General features: G+C 47.4%; 1 pseudogene; it reads right to left on the bottom strand.

The window, feature by feature from the left end:
- Positions 1–217: 217 nt before the first annotated feature.
- LOC103744395 lies at positions 218–535 on the bottom strand (annotated as a pseudogene).
- Between the last annotated feature and the right edge of the window lie 6,409 nt (positions 536–6,944).

Raw genomic sequence — 6,944 nt, 5'->3', positions numbered from 1 at the left:
TGTTGCACTCATCAGTCACTACAACTAATTGAGATGAAACTAATAAAATCAACAGTTGAGCAGGTAGTGGACACACAGACACACAGACATACAGATACAAATGCACACATGCATACACACAAACACACAGGAGATAGAATGGAAATATGGGAGGTTGATAATCTTCCTCTTTCTTTGAAGTGATCCATAATTTTATTATCTTCATCACAAAATCCACTTAGAACTGGATTACATAACTTTTTCTCTTATCATCTCCCAACTCAAAATGCTTGCATGTCTTAATAGTCAGCATTCTCTTAGATCTGCAGTTGGACTCAACACACCAGAGCCTCGATGCAATGTTCTTTGTAGTTTTAGCCTTCTTATGGAAAACATGTTTAATCTGCCCACCATTGCCACTCTGATTCCTTACATAACTGCAATTTCCCTAGGCATACAGTGAATCCTTGCCCTTCCTGTACTGTGTCACTTTGTGGGGTTGGAGCTTGCCACATTTCTTGGAGAAAGTTTGGCAGGTTTTAGGAATGCCTACCATGCTTGTGGGAGTGCCAGCAACACAGAAAACAAGGAAGCCTTCCTTGTTTCTTAAAGTATTTTGGAAATCAAGCAGTCTAGGGACCTAGCATTCATTTGACAGGAGGAGAGTAGTTGAACTGAGATTGTATTCATGTCTCCCATACCAGATAAGTTAGTGCTCAGAAGCTCTAGGTCCAGAATTCCAACTTCTCATAGGTTTTCTCAGGTTTATTTAAATGATGTGATCATCAGCATATATCCTAGGACCATCATGGAGAGGAATATCCTTGTGGGTCAAACAATAAAGCACATTTACAGGAGCAGATATCGAGGGCAAGGGCAAAAACGTCCTTTACAACAAAATTTATATACCACCGACACTTCAGGGAGGAGGATGTTTGCAAACAGATATTCTACCAGATCACCATGGCACTGTCTCTTATGATATCTATGAGATCTTTTGTTTTCTCCTTGACATCTCTTAGAAAACAATGATGGGAAAACTTACACTTACTACAAAGGTCATTCCTGGATAACTACTGAGTCCTAAAATGTACAGTGTTTTAATGTTTGTGAAAAAATGATGCTAAATGCACACCAGGTAACATTGAGCACATGGGGTATGTATGTATCTATATATATTGTTGCTCTCTCTCTCTCTCTCTCTACACACACACACACACACGCACACACACACACACACACACACACACACACACGCACATATAAGCATCCAAGAGCAGGTACCTGTGGAGAGAGAAGATGATGAAAATATACTTGTACAAAGGTATTGAAGAAGAATAATAATAATGATATTAATCATCATAATTAAAAGAAAAACAAAAGACAAACAGATGAAGGTAAAAGCATGGTGCTGGATAAGTCCCCTTTGCCCTTCAACACCCTCTGTACTTACCTCTTTATGTGGGGTTCAGAACAGTGAAAAGGAAGGCTTTCAGTCAAGCAGGATCACATCCTGGGTCCAGAAGCAGAGATTGGTGTGTAAGTAGGAATGTAGGTGTGTTGGTAGACTGACCTTTCATTCTTTCACACCTGTCTTTTAGAGTCAATTGCAGCCAAGTTACAAGGAAGGTCCAGCTTTTCTTTCCTTTTTGCTTGCCCCTACCCAGAATCCCACAAATGAAATCATCTGTCTGAAGTGCTCATACCACAGTGCAGAATGTACTTTTGTGGTGTGGATTTTCCAGGGAAGAGAAATATGAAGAAATGATCCATCCACCACAGACAGAGTGAACAAGATTCCACCGAAGTGAACCAATGAGTTTATTGAGTATACATGGGTGAAGGGTGTGTGTGCTTATTGAGGTCATCAGTGTAGTGACCTCAAGCATGCCCTTTGCTCCCTGAAAGCTGCTAGATCAATACAGTGAAGCCTAAGGATGAAGATGACTTCTAGGCATCTTAATTACAGTGAATCCTCCTATATCCCTTGTATCACTTGTATTGTGTTGAGAGGAAGAGTTTGGATGTTTGGAATTTCAGTGCAGTGCAGAGGGTGTATCTTGAGGGTTTGACATTTCTACAAGAAGAACACATTGATACATGAAGTTCTAAAGAAAGTGACACTGAAATCGTGACCAAAACACACAAAACCAGGGAAGTATTGTGTGTCCAAAACAAGAAACTAAAAGGGAATGTTGAAGGGAGACGTGTGTGTGTGTGTGTGTGTCTGTGTGTGTGTGTGTGTTTGTTGAAACTGGCAGGGTTATGTGCTCCAAGCCACAATTCAAGTAACGTATTTCTAAGGTCAATGAGATTTTAAAGGGAAGGAAGGGCTTAGTGAATTTATTTTTCAGATCAGCTCTGAATAGCAATAATTGTTTATCAAGTTCAGATAGAGAGTAGGTGGGCTAGGCAGCCTAGGGCAGCTGACCAAGATAATGGGGCAAGAGTGAGGGATGTCTCCCTTCATCCTGATGAGTATCTTTGCACATTTCCACATTATCATTTGTGCCTCAGGAAGAAGGGCAGTCCAGACTGGGATAGTGGTGTGTCATGAATTTTAGGACATCAGCTGACACCAATGAAAAAGTTTCAGGTGTGTGTGCAAATCAGGGGGATCCCCCATTGACACAGCACCAAGCATTGTGTTGAAGCTCTTTGTAGTGTAACCCATCACATCAGAAGTTCTGAGTCTGGGGCTTTAGGGATAGCCCCTGACCCTGTGTGTATAGAAATGAAAGAAAGTCAATGAACTGAAGTGAGGAGAGAACCCTATGAATCCCCCCACACACACACATTGTTCTCTGACCTTCCCATGTTTGCTGGCATTCTCGTGCTGGGTGGGAGGTGAGGGGGTAGGTGGGAGGGAGTCCTCTGACTTGTAAACTGCTATTTAATTGAACTTTCTGTATTTATGACAATATTCTAAGGCCGGTCATTGGGTTTTCCATCTGTAATCTCAGAACTGGGAAGGTATAAGTGGAAGGATCAGGAGTTCAAAGACATCTTCCTCAGCTACATAGCAAGTTTGAGGCCAGCCTGGCCTATATGAGCCCCTGTCAAAAACAAAACAACAAACAATAGAACAGAAAAGAAAATATCCTACTATTATATAATCCGTGTTCTCTAATAAGGTGCCTAATGAACACTTGAACAAAAATTATTATTATTATTGTTATTATTATTATTATTATTGAGATAGGGACTCCCTATAGCTCACAGCTGGCCTAGAACTTGCCATGTACACCAGGCAGGCCTTGATCTTACAGAGATCTGCCTGCCTCTACCTCCTGAGTGCTGGGATTAAAGTCAAAATCCACCATGACTGGCAAGAAACATAGATCTTAAATTTTATTTATTTTACTTAATTTTTATGTGTATGACTGTTTTGCCTGCATGTATGTAAGTACACTTGTGCATACAATGCCCTGCAAAACCCAGAAGAGGGCGTTGGATCCACTGGACCCAGAGTTACTGATAGTTGTTAGGCACCATATGGGTGCTGAGAATTGAACTGTGGTCCTCTGGAAGAACAGCAAGTATTCTTAACTGCTGAGCCATTTCTCCAGGCCCTAATCTATTACTTTCATTTTATGTGTATGAGTGTATTGTCTGCAGGTATGTAAGTGCACCCCAGTCAGGCAATGCCTGCAGAGGTCAGAAGAGGGTGTTGGAGTCCCCTGGAAGTAGAGTTATAGATGGTTGTTAGGAGCTGTATAAGTACTGGGAAATCAAACTGGATCCTTTTTAAGAGCAACAAGTGCTTTTAATTGCTGATCCATCTCTCCATTCTCCTATTAAGTTTTATTTTGTGTATAAGTCTTTTGCCAGGATTTATGTGCCTGACATGCAAGCAATTCCCAGTGCCACCAGAAGAGGGCGCAGGAGTCCCCTGGAATTGAAGTTACATCCCGTTGTTAGCTGCCACGTGGGTGCTGGTAATTGAACCCACGTGGGCCAGGACCTGGACACTGAGGGAGCCAATCCACAGACAAGGCCTTTCCTGCAGCACTCTATGGAGAAGGGATGTTCACCAGCTACTTGGTGTGGTGCCTGACTTAATGAAATTCTTGTCCAACACCCCCCCTCCACAAAGCCCAGCTGGTGGCAGCAGTCCTGGAGTACCTTACCCTGCCTCGTCCTCCCCCACCCCCACTCTGTTCCTGCCACCCTCCACCCTGCCCCCCTACCCCAGTGCTAGGGAGTCTGAGCCCATTCCCTCCTTTCCACAAGCCCCACATCTCAATGCCTGGTCACGACCAGGACTGCACTCACCCTGCCGGACTGAGTCCAGGTGATGCTGTGCATGCCCTAGTGGACACCCTGCACAATACTCCCACCATCCACGTGGACACCACCCGCAGGGCTTCCACAGTCTTCTTTCTGTGGATGGCCCGTAGCTCCCTAGCCGCCACTGGAGTTTGCCCGGCACACCAGATGCCTCCAGTAGAGTTCCTGGCCCAGCTGCCCAGGCGTTCTACCATCCACTCCTCTGCTGACTAATCTTAGAGTCCAGACTTGGGGCGGGGGGTACTCTAGGGAGAGAGGGGACGGTCTTTGAGGCTGAATCTTCCCAAGGAAGGTTACAGACAGCCTCTGGTCCTGACCCCCCTACCAGACCGGGAAGCCAGGGTAATAGTGGCAGAGGTTGTGGAGGGGCTGTAGCATGGTGACCATTGCTGAGCAGGCCTCAGGCTTCTGCCCTCTCCTGCTGGGTTCTCCAAGGAGATTGACTCTGGCTAGGAATTCCAGAAGATGCCAGCTGCTCTTTCCTTAGACGGTGGTGCTGCACCTCGGCTTCACCAAGTACTTCTGCATTAACATGGCTGGGGATCTTTCACTGTGAGTCTGAGCTTCCCTCCCTTCCCTGCCCCAGGGGCCATGAACACCGGACCCTAGCTGGGCCCAGGAACCCCTCTCTGCCCCTGATGAAGGACTTTGCCATGCCAGCGCCCCCGCCTTGTTCTCAGGTCGGGTGCACTTGGTCCTGTACCCTTGCATCTTGTGCCAAAGGGTCCCCAGGGAGCTGACCTCCCAGCGGCCTCCCTCAGCTCCTGTCAGGCAAGGTGCGGAAATATGGACTTCTGGCTGTTCGATGATCTCCCTCCCCCTGAGCCCCTCTGTGACCTCTAACCTCGCTTTACTCTGGACCACCCATGACAATTGTGGGATCCTGCCCATCACTCTACAGGACTCCCAGGATGAGTATTGCCACACGGTCTTGACTTTGAAATCCTCCCTGGAAACTGTGACCTCTGCTGTGTCCAACCCTAACTTCCTTTGGGTTCCTGGAAGAAAGACGTTTTCTCTTCTTGCCAAAATAAAGAAGATTCTATAACATGGCTTTTTAAAAAGCATCTTGATAGCGTTCAGCCACAGGATGGACCAAAAACAGTTTCATGCCTCAGTGTGTCCATCTATTAAATGGCATTTGGGTCTGGAGGGAAGAGCCTGCATAGCCTGATCTTTATGCTGACCTGGAATCTGGAGCAAGAACTCGATCATCTCGCAGAACTTTCCCATGCGAAGCTCCTGTATTTCTGACTTCCTTTTTCCTATCCAAGATAGAGTCGCCATCCAGTAGCACATGCTTGCTTTACCCGGATTTTGGGCATGGTCTTAACACTGCGCATGCGTGACTCTGAACTGGCTAAGCAGTTCACCACAGCACTTGTCTGAGAACAGAGGTGCTGGGAGAGTTTATGGAAGTCTTCCTTTGAGGAGGGGAGGGGTTGGGTGCTCAGCAGTCCTCCCAGGGCCACTTTGACCTGCAGCTCCCCAACTTCTCATCTCCTCTCAACCTGTCGTCCCTCAGAGTCTGTGCTGTTCCCACCTCTTTTCTCCCTTGCTTTGTATCTCAGTGGGTGTTCCCCTGCCCCCACACCTCTCCTCTCTCTGCCCTTCTGGCCCTGGAGTCCTCTACTCTCTTTGATCTGACCCATACCCCTTAGGAGGGAGACGTGGGGAGTCCTCTGAAGGGATCCCATAGTCAAGATCACCCATGCTTACCCTACACCCCTGGCTGTAGGTGTCTTCCAGGAGGATATGGGCCTGGCTGCTCATGCCAGCACCCTCCATGAAGGGAGCTAGTGAGCCCTGAGCCCTCTGCCCTGCGGACCTATGCATTTATAAGGTCTGTTTTGCCCTGCACCGGCGGAAGTCTAATTGTTGGACACCGATTGACGTCACCCCCACTATGGGGATTCGCATCTATAGGGGACGGTTCAGTTCCTAGGGGTCGGCCCCATCCATAAAGACGCTATGAGCAGGGTCATCCAAGGATCATTAGGGCCAGCTGCTCTGCGTCCACAGCCTGTACACAGCTGTCTTCTCCTTGCCTGGAGTGTGTCACTGACACTTCCAGAGGCTACACGCCCATGGTGTAACTATAGAGGTCACATTTGCAGAGCCTCACTGGAGGAGAGGGTCCTTTCCTCTCAGGGTCTTCACAGCCCCTTGCATCTGGTAGGGTCAGTGTGGGAGGCTGCATGGCCCTGGCGCTGGCTTTGGCATGGCTGTCCCTCAGAGTCCTGGCGGGGACTGTGAGGGGCAGTGGCAGGTGCTACAGGAGGCGCCAGGCTTCCTGAAGCTCAGCTACAACATCACGGGCAACTGGAAGTGGCTTATGGAGGGTGAGTGAGGCCGTGTGTTTGACTCCTTCCTTCTCTAGTTCATTCATTTGGGCATTCATCCACTCAACACATTCCCATAGCCCTGTTCCAGTCCAGAGCTTTTGCTCCAAAGTGTTGTACACCCAGGGTTGAAGCCAACCTGGGTACTGCCCTGGTAGGGCAGAAAGTCTATTGGGAGAGATGTATGTACTGTCCGATTGACAGTTACAAAACTGCAGGTATCCAGTGAGGGGCATTCTGAGAATCTTGAAAAATTTGGCAGAGTCCAACCACCTGGCTTAGAACCTAGGCTGTGCTTCTTACTAGTTTTGTGACCCTGGCATGGTGAATTTC

Source organism: Nannospalax galili, unplaced genomic scaffold (genome assembly GCF_000622305.1).
Source record: "Nannospalax galili isolate Female #2095 unplaced genomic scaffold, S.galili_v1.0 scaffold223, whole genome shotgun sequence".
Taxonomy (NCBI): Eukaryota; Metazoa; Chordata; class Mammalia; order Rodentia; family Spalacidae; genus Nannospalax; species Nannospalax galili.
This window is presented reverse-complemented; position numbering and strand designations above follow the sequence as displayed.